This window comes from Sminthopsis crassicaudata, chromosome 4 (assembly GCF_048593235.1).
Source record: "Sminthopsis crassicaudata isolate SCR6 chromosome 4, ASM4859323v1, whole genome shotgun sequence".
NCBI classification, from domain to species: Eukaryota; Metazoa; Chordata; class Mammalia; order Dasyuromorphia; family Dasyuridae; genus Sminthopsis; species Sminthopsis crassicaudata.
The window spans coordinates 281,361,853-281,377,641 of record NC_133620.1 but is presented as its reverse complement, the minus strand read 5'-3'; the positions used below and the strand labels follow the sequence as shown (position 1 = coordinate 281,377,641).

Below are 15,789 nucleotides of genomic sequence, written 5' to 3'. Positions count from 1 at the left end.
CCACTACATACCTATCAGATTGGCTAAGATGACAGGAAAAAATAATGATGAATTTTGGAGGGGTTTTGGTAAAACTGGGACACTGATGCATTGTTGGTGGAGTTGTGAAAGAATCCAACCATTCTGGAGAGCAATCTGGAATTATGCCCAAAAAGTTATCAAAATGTGCATACCCTTTGACCCAGTAGTGCTCCTACTGGGCTGATATCCCAAGGAAATACTAAAGAAGGGAAAGGGACCTGTATGTGCCAAAATGTTTGTGGCAGCCCTTTTTGTAGTGGCTAGAAACTGGAAAATGAATGGATGTCCATCAATTGGAGAATGGTTGGGTAAATTATGGTATATGAGTGTTATGGAATATTATTGTTCTGTAAGAAATGACCAACAGGAGGAATACAGAGAGGCTTGGACTTACATCAACTGATGCTGAGTGAAACGAGAGAACTAGGAGATCATTATACACTTCAACAATGATACTGTATGAGGATGTATTCTTTTTTATTATTCTTTTTTATTAGTTTTTATAATTATAACATTTTCTTTGACAGTACATATGCATAGGCAATTTTTTTTACATTATCCCTTGTACTCCCTTCTGTTCCGAGTTTTTCCCCTTCTTCCCTCCACCCCCTCCCCTAGATGGCAGGCATTCCCATACATATTAAATATCTTATAGTATATCCTAGGTACAATATATATGTGCAGAACCGCATTTTGTTGTTGTTGTTGTTGTTGCAAAGGAAGGATTGTATTTGCAAGGTAAAAATAATCTGGGAAGAGAAACAAAACAAAACAAAACAAAACAAAACAAAACAAAACAAAACAAAACAAAACAAAAAAACAATGCTCTCAGTTTACACTCATTTCCCAGTGTTCCTTTTCTGGGTGTAGTTGATTCTGTCCATCATTGATCAATTGGAATTGGATTAGCTCTTCTCTATGTTGAAGATATCCACTTCCATCAGAATACATCCTCATACAGTATCATTGTTGAAGTGTATAATGATCCCCTAGTTCTACTTGTATCACTCAGCATGAGTTGATATAAGTCTCTCCAAGCCTCTCTGTATTCCTCCAGTTGGTCATTTCTTACAGAACAATAATATTCCATAACATTCATATACCATATATTCCATAACATTCATATACCATAATTTACCCAGCCATTCTCCAATTGATGGACATCCGTTCATTTTCCAGTTTCTAGCCACTACAAAAAGGGCTGCCACAAACATTTTGGCACATACAGGCCCCTTTCCCCTTTTTAGTATTTCCTTGGGATATAAGCCCAGTAGTAGCACTGCTGGGTCAAAGGATATGCACATTTTGATAACTTTTTGGGCATAAGTCCAGATTGCTCTCCAGAATGGTCAGATTTTTTCACAAGTCCACCAACAATGCATCAGTGTCCCAGTTTTCTTACATCCCCTCCAACATTCATCGTTATTAGTTCCTGTCATCTTAGCCAATCTGACAGGTGTATAGTGGTATCTCAGAGTTGTCTTGATTTGCATTTCTCTGATGAGTAGTGATTTGGAACACTCTTTCATATGAGTGGAAATAGTTTTAATTTCATCATCTGAAAATTGTTCATATCCTTTGACCATTTATCAATTGGAGAATGGCTTGATTTCTTATAAATTAAAGTCAATTATGAGGATGTATTCTGATGAAAGTGGATATCTTCAACATAGAGAAGAGCTAATCCAATTCCAATTGATCAATGATGGACAGAATCAGCTACACCCAGAAAAGGAACACTGGGAAATGAGTATAAACTGTGAGCATTTTTTTGTTTTGTTTTGTTTTTCTTCCCAGATTATTTTTACCTTCCGAATACAATTCTTCCTTTGCAACAACAACAACAAAATTCGGTTCTGCACATATATATTGTACCAAGCATATACTATAAGCTATTTAATATGTATGGGAATGCCTGCCATCTAGGAGAGGGGGTGGAGGGAAGAAGGGGAAAAATTCAGAACAAAAGGGAGTACAAGGTATAATGTTGTAAAAAAAAAATTACCTATGCATATGTACTGTCAAAAAAAAGTTATAATTATAAAATTAATTTTAAAAAAAGGAATGCTAGCACTTGTGGCTAAAAAAAAAATAAGACGCCTTTTTGGATAAAGAACTTTAATCACTGAGTGGGCCACATCCACTCAGTCTAACTGAGACCTGTTGAAGGATCTTAGCTTAAAAAGGACAAGGTCTCCTATTTCATCCAGGGCCATCTCCAGGCATCCTGATCTATAAATCTTGCCACTACACCCAAATAGCTATAGAGAGGAAAGTGAGACAGGTGACCCTGCACAGCCTTCCCTCACTTCAATCCAATTCACTTGCATGCCATAGCATCACCTTCTGATGTCACAGTATGAGAATGAAGAAAAAATTACAACAACATTAGATCATTCAATTTTGGAAGTGCCAAAAACTTAACAAGCCACCAGAATTAGTTCTGAAAGCAGCGGCAAAACAACAACAACAGACAAACAAAATAGAAAACCTGAAGTTTGGGACAGTTCCCCCTTCACTCTGGGAGCATAGATGAACTTTAACATAAAATAAGCAAACCAACAACAATAACAACAACAAAAGAATCTGACCATAAAAAGTTACTGTGGTGGCAGTGAAGTGAAAGACACAAGCTAAGCAAAACAGCAAAAACAGCAAAACAAAGCCTCAAAGAAAAAAAAATGTGAATTGCATTTAAATTCAACAAGAATTCCCAAAAGAGCTCAAAAAGAGCTTTAGAAATCAAGCAAAATAGAGAGGAAAAATTAGACAGATAAATGAGAGAGCAAAGGAAGAAAATAATGAAAGGAGAGTCAAGAGTTTGGTAAGATATGCAAACAAAAATACTGAAGAAAATAACCTTTAAAAACAGTATTGATCAAATGGTAAAAGAGGCACAAAAATCTATTGTCCATTAATTGGGGAATGGCTGATTAAGTTGTGAAATTCTATTGGGGTATGAGAAATGATGAGCCAAATGGTTTCGGAAAAAATTGGGAAGATTTATGAAAACGCAAAGTAAAGTGAGCAGAATTGGGAGAATTTTGTACGCAGTAATAACAATATTATACAAGGATCCTTGTGAATGAATTTAGCTATTCTGAGTAAAACAATGATCCAAAACAATTCTGAAAGACTTAATAATGAAAAAATGCACTCTACTTCCAGAGAAAGAACTAATGGTGTCCTAATTTAGATTGAAGCATTCTTTTTTAACATTTTTATTTATTTTTCTTGCTTGTCAGCTGGCTTGGGGCATGGATTTGTTGGGGGTTGTATTTTCTTTTTTAATAGCAATAATATAAAAATAAATTTTATGACCATATGATTTTATATATACAACCTATGTCAAATTTCTTGCCTTTTCAAGGATGAGAGAGAGGCGAGAATTTAGAAATCAAAAATTTAAAAAGAATGTTAATTTTTTTAGAATCAAGGAAATATATAAAAGAAGAGAAATAGAAATAGTCTATAGAGTGAATTTTGATCCAACCTGTCATCATGCCATCATGGTAAGGAGAAGTAGCACTTGGAGAACCAGTCAGGCTCTTTTCATGGTTTATGCCTTTTATCTAAAGACCAAAGCATGTGTAAGGTGCAGTCTCACTATTCCATGGGAAATGGCTTAGTCAGACGATTTTTGTGTCATTGGAGATAGCAAGGTCTCAGGCCTATCTATGTAAGTGCTCCATGTGGTGGTCATTGCTACAATAGGTTGGAACCATGTTGGGGTGGACTTTACATGACAAGTAGAAGTCTGTGTCCGATTCTAGTGGCAAGAAGGATTTGCTAAAGTTTTTATTTTTAATTTGTTTTATTAAAAAAGAACTAAAAAAAAAAAAGAAAAACAAAACAAGACAAAACAGAACATTGCCATGTGCTCAGCAGCATATGAGGGAGAATTCAAAATATATAACAATAAATCACCAGTTCAAAAAAAGATATATAATAGTAGAAGAAATTATAATCATATAAATATATCTGTCTTATTCCTGACTTCCTTGTAAATTGTTCTTTTGTTCTCTGCTGTGTACTTTTAAAATTTATTCTTTTTTTTTCCTCTTTCATTCTCCCCTCCCCTCCCCAATAAGGCTATATATAGTTAAGTTAGAATATATTTCTATATATATCTATATAGATATGTGCATACATACACATTCCTGTTCCTTCCCCACCACATACGCACACACATATATTTCCTATCCCTGATAATTTTTTGCTTTAATTCTCCTCCTTAACTTGCTTACTATTACTTAACTTCTTCCCACCCATGGATCCCTTCCTTTCTTCTTTCCCTACCTTTTTCTTTCCTTTCTGTCCATCCTTCCCCCTGTATTTCTTTATAGATTTTGGAAGCTATACCCTTCATGGTATATATACTGCTGCATATTTAACTCATTCCTGATGTGTAACTACATCAGGAATTATAAGCCCTTCTCCCTTTTCTAAATGCTCTCTATTCTTTTTCTACACCTTATTTGTATAATTATTTTTACTTTAATTATGCTCCAATCTTTCCTTTGAGCTGCCCAATTGCTGATATCAATCTTAAACATATGGCATATTTTCCATGTAAAAACCATAAACAATTTGTCCATGTTAAATTCCTTGAAAATGATCTTGTGTGGAGCTAGTCTGGAAGTGTTTGCACTTCATATTAGTTAATCCCCAGCTTGGAGTCTTTCTTTGGAGCTTTGGATTTTTCACCTGAGTTGTAAATTTGTTCTGATTGTGGATGGAATCTGGAGAGCTTGAAATTTAATGACCTATTCTGCCATCTTCCCAGAGTCCTCCCTGTGAAGGTTCTTAAACAGGGAACTAGAGTGGCCAATGCTCTGTTTTTGGACTATCGATTTGGTAGCTATATTGAGGATTTATTGGAGCCAGGAAAAATTTAAGGGAGGCAAATCAATTAGAAATTGCAATAGTTCAGTGGATAGATGATGCTGGTCAAAACTAGGTTGGTATCCGTGTGAATGAAGAGAAGGCCAAACTTTTTAAGATGGGACTTCCTTCCAAAGGTTTTGTAGGATGTATCCATAGACTCTGTGGGTAACATGCATTTTTTATCTTTTTTTTTTTTTTTCTTCTCATAGAGAGAGATTAGCCCAGCACTCAGACTAATAGTGTAAGCCCTTAGACAGTGCACAGTACCTGGGCTTCTTCAAGATGTGTCCGATCTTATCTGAAGATACAAAGCAACAAATCCATTTCTCACTTGTCGGTTTATTACATATTGCTTTCTTATGACACTTCCCAGTTGTGATATATAAAAACTTTAAGGTAATTAATCATTTTTATTAATCAAGATAGCAATAATTAATAAAATGTGTCAGTGGCACTCTTAAATGCCAAAGACTCCCCATGGAATTCATTCAGTGCTTATATACTCTTGGAAGAGCGGGTGTCCTTGAAGATAGTAATCAACTCAGATTGGTTAACAAATAATTGAAAGAATAAACATTATAAAGAAAGGTAGGCTTATTCTAATGAGGGTCTGGAGGAATGTGATGGATTATTCAGTATTGGTTGAAGAGACTTATCTATATCCATATCTCCCTGTCTAAAGTAATCTAGGAAAAATGGAAAATCCACTTTCCCCAGACTTATTTGTGTAAAACCCGAGGGCTGGAATCTATCAATTGCCTAACTAAAATTTATTTACCTTTTGAACAGATATGAGTTTTCTCTTTCATTATCAGCCCTTCACTTCAAAGGTTGCCTGCATATCCTATGGGGGCTTATTCCTGAATGATGAAGTGGAAACAGGGGAAAAACTTTGGTCCTCATTTTAAAATTGGTTATTAATAGAAGAGAAATAATAACTTCTCTCATAGTATAGGCAGCTATGATGGTACCCAATGATCTCTTCTGTCAAATCTAGCATGAGTTTCAAGGACAGTTATAATTGTGCTTCTTTTTAACCCTACATAATGATCTTTTATGGGTCTTATGACACTGCAGTTTAAATTGTCTTCTCAAATTAAATAAAATTTTCTGCACCTCTTGCTCATCAAATTCTCTCCTGCTTCCAAGCTTTTGAAAGAGTTTGTGTCTGCATCTAAATTGCTCTTTCCCTTTCTTTCTGCTTATCCTTTTCCCTTCTTTTTTTCAAATTGCTTAAAATTCATCTTTCCTGAAAACCTTCAAAAATTAATTTACCTAAATTTGAGCCCTCCCTCACTGTTAGCACTTACATACTTAGTTTGAACTGCATTCATTTGTTGGTATATTGCTTTGTATATAATCTTGACCTCTCTCTCTTGTATCCCCAATTCTACTCCATATACCTCATAACCAGAAAGTTTCTTCTGATGTCTAACCTAAATCCTTCCTGCTACAGTTCAAGAAATTGGTTTCTACTTTGCAAAAAGGAATCTTCTTGATGGAAGTACAGAGTATTGACAGTGTCTTTTGAGAAGCTCAGAGACTTTGCAATACCATTCACTTCTAGGGAATCAGCCATCCTTTAATTTTTGGATTCAACATTTAATGAGCTTGTGTTTCCACTAAAGACATCTAGCACTCTTTCTAATACTCTACTAGACACAGCATTTGAGAATGAACCAGGGTTTTACCTTTGTTTTTAGCTTACAAATATTCATGGTCTCAATTTCTTACTGAATTTTTTTTTTAAGTCATGTTTAACATTCTTGTTGCCGTAATGGAAACTTTTGTTCTTTGGAGAGGCCTAGGGTCAGATTCCTCACTAAAATCTGAACAATTGCTAAGAGATTTCTTTCACCAGGGAGATTAAACCTTTGATCAAACTGTACTTGAATTCCATTTTTAAACCTCAGAATTTCAAGACAGAGATGTTGAAAACTATATACATTCACTAGAAAGTCTGGAATACTTGAACAAATCACTATTTAAGGCTGAATTGTTCTTCAATCTCAACCTCCAACTACCAATTTCTTTCATTCTCAGGTGAACAGTTAGTTAAAGGGTTTTTTGGGAATGAGATGAAAGTATCTGAATCTAAAGTTTTTGAAAAAATAAATGTTGCTTTGCTAATGTAAACTCCAGGCCAATGGTCTCTTTATGGCATTAAAAAGATCACTTGAGGGGTTATTGGAAGTCTTGGTGCATAAAAAGGTGGTTCAATTTGGAGAGTTGGAGATTGAATTACCTTCTTCTGGGCATTATGTAAGTTTGTATTATTTTCAGGGAAAATTAGGATTTGATGCATGTAATGAAAAATGAAATAATTTGTACGGAATAAATTATACTTTTTTGATCCACCTCCATCCAGAATGATGGAGTAATTTTTCCAGCAGTAGTTATGGAAGTAAATTGAAACAGAATTGAATAGATCTGGTTCTTGTCTTTGGACTGAGATTACCTAGGCACACTACTTCTCTCAATGCTTCAGTTTCCTCCTCTGTAAAATGAGAACACTAGCTTAGACAATCTCTATGGCAGATAGAGTTTTGGGCTTGGAATCAGAAAGACTCATTTCCCTGAATTCAAATGTGGACTCAGACATTTATTTAATGTTGTATGACCCTGGACAAGTCACCTAGTTCTGTTTGCCTCGATTTACTCATCTAGAAAATGAACTGGAGAAGGAAATGGCAAATCACTCCAGTATCTTTGCCAAGAAAACCCAAAATGGAGTCATGGAACTGAACTGAACACAACTGAAATAACTGAACAACAAAATAGGTCTTCTCCAGATTGAGATGCTGGGATTCTATGACCTACCCTCTTTTAACTCCCCTAGTGAATGACTGGGATTAGGATTGTAAACTGTAGCTGTCTGTGGAACAGAAGTTTTTTCTCCAGTTGAGAGTAACTGAACCATATGGGGATCTAACCCATAACCTTGACCTCATTAGCACTATGATTTAACTAACTAACTGAGTTGAGCAGCCCAGACAGAATGTTTAACATACGCCAGCTGTGAAAATCACTCTCTAATTCTTGCCTAACTACTGGTATTCACCTGCTGGATGAAAAGACACAGAAAGGAGTGGAAACTGGGCAAGAAAAGAAGATCCATAAGAATTGGAGTCTTGGGAGAGTGCAGTGGGCCAGAACAAGAAGTGCTAGACACAGAAAATGGTGAAGAAATGGGTTTGAGAGCAAAAATAGGAAAACTATGGTTTAAAGACAAACTACAATAACAAACTTGTATGTTACCAGCTTTGTGGGCAACTAGCTAGAAGCTGGCAACACTATTATGTCCTCTTCTCATCTTGTAACACTGATTGGATATTTAACAAAAATGTCAAAAAGGATATCAGACAGATTCTTTCCAAGGGCTGGGAGAGTACAGAAATTGTTTTAAAAAAAAAACAACTATATAATTTTTATTTTCTAAATATATATTCTATGTCATAGGATATATATATATATGTGAATTATGTTCTCAGCTAAATTATATATACATATATACACTCATAAACATGCATACACATATATAGGGAAGATGGGGGAAAGGGCCATATGGCATCCATAATGCCCTAGCCTAGAGCTTTGTGCAGAGCCACACATTCAAATATTTGCTGACTGCTGATATGGCATAGGGCACCGTAGGTTACCAGACAGAAGGCTTTAGGTGTAGCCAGTAATTGCCCCTTACACCACAAGAACTCCTCAAAAGCCTCTACCCCTGTGATGAGTGCAGAAAGAGCTCGGGCTTCCTGCGAGTCTGCCTTTTTCTGAGTCCGTTCCTTTTCCCTAGAGAAGGGAGCCTCCTTCCTCTTCTCTCTCTCCACACACCCCCTTGAGGGAACTGTCTCTTTAAGGAAAGGCAGTAGCTTACATAGTAGCAAGCCAGTCCTGCCTCCCCCGGCTGTTCTGGGTTAGAGCAGGGACACTGAAAGGAGTAAGGAGCGACGGCCGGAGCGAGTTTGTGGGGGGGAGAGCAGGCCTGAGTCCGAGCAGAACATCCTCATGCATCAGCACCCTCGGAAGGACCCCCTTACCCCACCCCTGATCCGTTGTCCTGAGCTTCCACCCCCAGGCTCTGGCTCTTGGACACAAGATGGCCATTCTTAAAGACTGAACTCAGGATCCATAAAAAGAAAGTTGGGAAACAGCTGGATGAACTTGGTAAGTGAAACCCCAAAGTTGCATCCTCCTTCCCTTCCTGGAGTGAAAAGGTTCAGGTTTTGCGCTTGTTCATCATCTCGGCAGACACCAGCCTTTTTCTTAGTAAATGGGTGTATATGTTGGGGTAGGTGGGGTGTGGGGTGGTGCAGTCAGGCAAATGCGATGGGGGAGCAGAGTTTTCCCTCGGGACTGAAAATTGGGGGACGTCGGGAGGTAATATGACGCTCCTAGCTCCTGTTAAGAGTGACTTCTAGCACCAAGACAGAGAATTAAGTGTTGATCTTACCGGACTCTCATTCTAAAGTGTGTTTGCGTGTTGAGTGGGGGTTAGGGGTGGAGGATGAAGCGCTTGGGATTTCTTAAAGGGGGTGAAGAGAAGCTAAGAAAGATTGCTTCATTTCTCTTCAGCCTGGGGTAAAGAAATTAGGACAGTGAAAGCAATGATTTGAGAAACTACTGGGGGCTAAATCAATTTTGCTATCTTGAGGAGTGAGGCTGGAAGAATGAGCAGCTGGGGGGATTGGAGTTTAGTCTGGTTAGGAAGCTTGAATGTCAGTTCCTCTCCAAAGTTTGAAAGGGTACCCATAAACACTCCCTTACCATCCCTTTTCTAGCCAACCTCCCTCCCCCACAATATTGCTGACACCCTATGCCAGTAAGAGAAAGGTCTGGCTCATTTGAGCTAGGAACCAGTTTAATATGGAAGTGAATTTATTAAATTGTGGCCAAGTAAAAGAACTATTTCTAGAGAAAGGCAGTAAAGTATAGATGTTTCTTATATCTGGAGCAATGCTTTAGAGTCACAGGAAGGTTTGAGGAACTCTCTAAGTCCAGGCTATGGAAAACAGAGAGATCCCTGGATCACTGAAACAACCTAGAGAATATTATCCTTTAATCTTCCCAGTCCTCCTCATGCTTTTGCTTGGGTATGCCCCCCCCTGCCCACTCCAAAAACACATGTCTAGGAGTAACCTGGGAAACATTTTACCCTGTTTGACTTTTCTGTGATGAGAAGGAACACTAGTGACCTCAGCTCTCAGGCGCTCTAATAGCCAGTCATTCTGAGAATGTATTTAGCTGGCTGTGGGAATGGTGGTTTACCCTGATCTCACCCCGGGCAAACAGTTCTACCTTCATCTCCTCCTTATTCTTACAGAGTAGGGGCTGTATTTCGAAGAATAGGTAAAAAGATGATGATTTTGAAAATTAAAGGAAGAAAGTTAAGGTTTGGGAAAAACTTCTTGAGGCACAGTCTCCCACTCTTCAGATGTGAGATACTCCCTGCCCACAAAGTCTGAATGGAATATTCAGTTTAAGTCAGGGAAGCAGAAGAAACTATGAATCAGGGGTCCTAATTTCTAGCTCCAACTCCTTCCCAACTTGCCCTATGAATTATTGTACCTCCTGGTATGGAATAAGCTACACGAAGAGTGGAGTTTATCTCAGAGAGAATAGGACAAGTGAAGGAACTCCAATATTAGTGATTATCTGATAGCCACTGAACCACCAGTCTTTCCTTCCAGTCCCAGAGGTCAAGTGGAATGAACAGCTAGATTATCCCTTGAGCTGAAAACCAAGAAAAGCAATATTTATTACAAAGCTCAACCCCTCCTTGAGTTGTCTTGGCTGTGGACACACCACTTGATGCCACTGTACTCAGAGCCAACACTCCTTCCAGATTCAGATTTCTCTCCAGGCCCCACACCCAGCCATTCCCCATGCCTGAAAACAGAGTAGTGGAGAACTGCTTTGTCATAGGAATGGAGGTGGCAGGAATTTTAATTAATGCCCCAGACATTAATATTATATGGTTCTTCTGGTTTTTGTCTCCTCCTCCTCCTTTTCCTCATTCTATTTGTTCTTCCTTCTTTCTCTGCTTTACTATTGCTTTGAGTTCCTGGTATGTGGCACAGGATAGGCATATATAGGGCTGGAAACACCCTTCAAGGGACACTCTGGTGAATATTGTCTCTGATCTTATGCCTCCATTGCAGTGTATCTTTCCTACTAGTCCCTGAATCCTAGCAATGGCCATGCCATTCTAGGAAAGCACAACCTTACCATATGTTTGGGTTCAAGATTGTCCTGCAGCTAAATCTATCCTTTGCTTTGTTATCTGAGCCTGCTCCGATTTCTGCACCACCTGATCGAGTGTCCATGTTTGTTTTGACATCCAGTGTGATACATGGGGGGAACAACTAAAGTTCCAGATTTCAAAGCAAGAATTTTTTACAGCAGCCGCCCAAGGCCAGGCCCCTACCAGCTGCTATGTTCCCATGTTAGCGTTTTCAGTTAATTAAGAAAACAAACCCCAAATCCCTGACAGAGACAGTTTTCTAAATACTGGACAGAGTGGGTCTGTGTGAGCTTTTACAGGAGCTGCTTCAAAACAGGACACACTGATTGGGGTACTGATGCCAAAACTGAAAGGGAGGAACCAAGTCAGCAAGGGAACAAAAATGAGAAGAGTATAAACCAGAGAGAAGCTCAACATAGAATCTTTTCAAGACAGGATGGGATGGGATTGGATGGGATGGGATGGGATGGGGTGGGATAGGATGAAATGGAATTAGATGTGTTGTTCTTCTTCAGAACAACCTCAGAGTGATCTTGCCATTCCTGAAAAGCCCTTGACAGAGTACTAAGGGGCTGAGGCTATAACTGTTCCTTTTAGGGGGAGAAGTTAGCATGGGAATGATCTTTTTTAAAAATAAGGAATATAAAGATGGATAAGCCAGATCAGAAGAGAGAGAAGGAGAGAAGAGAAAAGGAGAGTAAACCACATAAGAGAATGACTTCAAAGTTTTCCTCTTCAGGTCTGAGTTTCCTTTCCAAGAATTAAGTTAGTCCAAGATAAAGAAAGATAGAAGGGAAGTGATGAGTGATACTTAATGGAGAGCTTCACATGACCACTTAGTTAATTGGTATCAGTTTGAGTTTCCTGGAAAGAACTCCTAAAGTCTTTGATTCAGTAGATCTTTTCCTTTGTCCATCTGACAATGCTCCATCTCTATTGGGATCTGTAAATGTCCACATTAAAAAATTAGTATTGGGAAAGTCCCAGATTCTGAAAAGACATCACAATTTATATTTAATCAGCCAGGAGAGAGGAGGGCTCCAGGAGATATTTGTAAAACCACCAACTTTTGAATATCAATATTTCAATTATCTAAAATATGGATTATTGCTGACAGATTTTAAATCTGGAGTGACTTTTCTGCATATATCAGGATACTTCTGGGTCATCTCCCTTGTTGTTAGGTTCAATGTGTCAATATTAGAGCCCTTAATATTAGCTAGAATAAAAAATGTTTATCACTGAGAGAGAGTGGAGTCAGTAAAAAGAGCATTGGCCCTAGAATCAGAGGTTGTTGTTGTTGTTCAGTAATTTCAGTCATGTCTGACTCTTCGAGACTTCATTTGTGGGTTTGCCATCCTCTTTTCTAGATTGCTTTATAGATGAGGAAACTGAGACAAACAGAGTTAAATGACATGCCCAGAATCACACAGTTAGTAAGAATCTGAGGTTACTTTTGAGCTCAGAAATAAGATTCTTTTTGACTCCCAGCCTGATACTCTAGTTTTTGTGCCACCTAGCTACCCATGTGTCTAAAGTTAGAGGATTAAGGTTCACATTCCATCTCTGACATTTAGAAATTATCTTTGGGATCAGCTTCTGGTCCTACCAGCACTCTCAAGTACCCTGTTTAGTAAGAGGGCTTGCTCTTAGTTTCTTATAACTTCAGGAGTTTTTGAATAGGTAACTTATCATATCATCCTCTTGATTTTCCCCTTGGACTATTTTTTTTTCCAATTCAGCTGATGTAGAGCCCACTGAATCTGTTATGGAGCTGTGTATTTGGATCATTAAGTTTCATGCCAGGGATCATGCTGAGGGCTAGAGAAAAAAGAAAGGCAAAAAGGGCAACTAGTTGGTACAGTAAATAATAGAGCATGTGCCTTGAAATTGGGAGAATCTGAGTTCAGATGCGCTCTTAACTGTGTGATCCTGAGGAAATCACTTAACCTTGATTACCTCAAAAAACAAACAAAAAAAACCCTCCCCCCCAAAAAATGAAGAAAAAAGGGGAAAACAGTCTTTGTTCTCAAAGAGGATCCCAGTGTGATGAAGGAAACATCATGATAATCAACAGATGGAAAGGCATTAGCATTAAAAGGGATAGGGAGGGACTTTTTTGCAAAAAAGCTGGGATTTGAAGAAAGCCAGGAGGTTCAGAGGAGGAGGAAGAACATTTTTCAATAGTATTTCATTTTTCCAAATATACATATAGTTTTCAACATTCATTTTTGTAAGATTTTGTGTTCCAAATTTCTCTTCCTCCCTCCCTTATCTTTCCCCTATTCAAGATAATAAGCAATCTGATATAGGTGAAATATGTGCAATTCTTTTAATCATATTTCTGTATTTGTCATGTTGTGCAAGAAAAATAGACAAAAGAGAAAAAACCAAGAAGAAGAAAAAGCAAAGAAATAATTTTTAAAAGATGAAAATATTATGCTTCAATCCACATTCAGTCTCTATAGTTTTCTCTTTGGATATGAACTGGTATTGTCTTGAATCATCTCATTGTTAAGTAGAACCATGTCCATCACAGTTGATCATCACATAATCTCATTGTTACTATGTACAATGATCTCCTGGTTTTGTTCACTTTAGTTCAGCATCAATTCATGTAAGTCTTTCCAGGTTTTTCTGAAATCATCTGCTTATCATTTCTTAAAGAACAATGATATTCTATTACATTCATATACCATAACTTATTCAGCCATTCCCCAACTGATGGACATTCATTCAGTTTCCAGTTCCTTGCCACTATAAAAAGGGGGCTGCTATAAACATTTTTGCACATGTGGTTCATTTTCTCTCTGTTATGATCTCTTTGGGACGCAGGCCCTATAATGAGACTGCTGGATCACAGTTTGGTAGCCCTTTGGGCATAATTCCAAATTGCTCTCCAGAATAGTTGGATTAGTTCACAACTCTACCACAAATGCCTAGGGTCCCAGTTTTTCCATATCACCTCTAACATTTATCATTAAAATTTTTGATATAGGGAATCTCCAGCAAAAATGTGTGGAATCAAGTGATGGAGTATCTTGCTTGAGTAATAGTCAGGAAACCAGTGTCACTCAATTGTAGAGTATGGAGGGGAGTAAAATATATATAAAAAAAAAACCTTAAAAGGTAGTTATGGAGGACTTTAAAAGTCAAACAATTGACTTTATGTTTCATCTAGGAGTTTATTGAATAAGGGGGTGACATGGCCAGACCTGTACTTTAGATAGATCAATTTGACAGCTGAGTGGAAGATGGATTAAAGTAGGAAAAGACTCACATAGGGATATCTGCCAGAAAGGTAATGAACCATCCAAAATACTAATGGAATAGTTTGAGTTGACAAGATAACTGTACCAGAGAAGTGTCAGTGTCTGAGGAGGAAGGGGCGAAGGCATGAGAAATAAGAGATGTTGCATAGGTAGATATGATAAAAAAAAGAAGTGTATTATTTGTCTACATATGTTTGGTTTCTTGTGGGGTGAAGGATGATGCTATGTATTTATTTTATATGTGTTTAATTTTCCAATCTTATCCCATATTAATCCTTATGCTTCATAAAACTTGTACTTCTTGCCATTCACTGTACAGTCTTCTAATTTCTTCTTTACCTTACTTGACTATGTCTTTAAACCCAAATCACTGTTTTTCACTGATTGGCCCCAACCCAAGCCTCACTTGCTCATTGTTTGGATTTTAGTGGCCTAGTGAGCATAAATAGCCATTCTTTCTGTTCTGACCAGAAGCTCTGAGGGTCTTCCCATCCCAGATCCAATTTTTTTTAATGAAAATAAATTAGGCCTTTACCTTCCTCTATGTGTGTGTGTGCGTGTGTGTTTGTGTGTGAGAATTAATCAGGTTCAACTCTTTATGACTCTACTTGGTTTGTCATTTTCTTTTCTGGCTCACTTTACAGATGAGAAAATTGAGGCAGAGTTAAGAGATTTATCCAGAGCTACAAAGTTACTAAGCATCTGAAGTTGGACTTAAACTCAGATCCTCCTGATTCCAGGACTGTACTCTATCCAGTGACTTCTTATGCTTAGAATCTCTTCCCTTTCCTTCTATACTTATTGGATTTTCATCTGCCTTTTAAATCTCAATGCAATATTCTCTGTTCTGTGACACTCTGATCCTCTCAGTTGTATCAACCTGCCTTCCCCCTTGAATTTCACAACATGGCATTTTGTTTCACAACTCTCTAATATACTCATTGTGGAATGCTGTGTAATACTTATCTGGATTAGTGTCTAACTTTCTTACTAGACTATAAGGCACATGAGGACAGGGACTGTGCTTTACCTTCTCAGTATTTATTAAGGTATTCTGTACACAAAAAAAGCTTAACACATGTATGTTTAATAAAGCAGAGAAGGAGAGAAGGAAGGGAAGAGGAGTGAGGAGGGGAATGAAGGAGAGGAGAGGAGAACAGAGGAGAGAAGAGTAGAGAATAGGAGAGGAGAAAGGAGAAAAGGAAAGGAAAAAAGAGGGAGGAAAAGAGAAGGGAGGGGAGGAAAAGAGAAGGGAGGGGAGGAGAGGGAAAGGGAAGAAGAGGAGAGAAGATATTAAATGTCTACTATATACAACAGGGGCAGCAGGACAGTGCAATGGGATAGAGCACTGGGCCAGGA

The 15,789-nt window shown here is 38.0% G+C and overlaps 1 protein-coding gene across 3 annotated transcripts in view; it reads left to right on the top strand.

Annotated features, from left to right (window-relative positions):
• DAAM2 (dishevelled associated activator of morphogenesis 2) overlaps nt 1-15,789 on the top strand; it is a 137,022-nt gene that overhangs the window by 28,029 nt on the left and 93,204 nt on the right. For 2 of the 3 annotated variants that reach the window (XM_074311010.1, XM_074311008.1), the window contains exon 1: nt 8,820-9,081. The exons of the other annotated variant lie outside the window; for it this stretch is intronic. The gene's annotated coding sequence lies outside the window, so the exon portion shown is untranslated. Of the gene's footprint in view, nt 1-8,819; nt 9,082-15,789 lie in introns of those variants that run through there. 3 annotated transcript variants of the gene reach the window in all.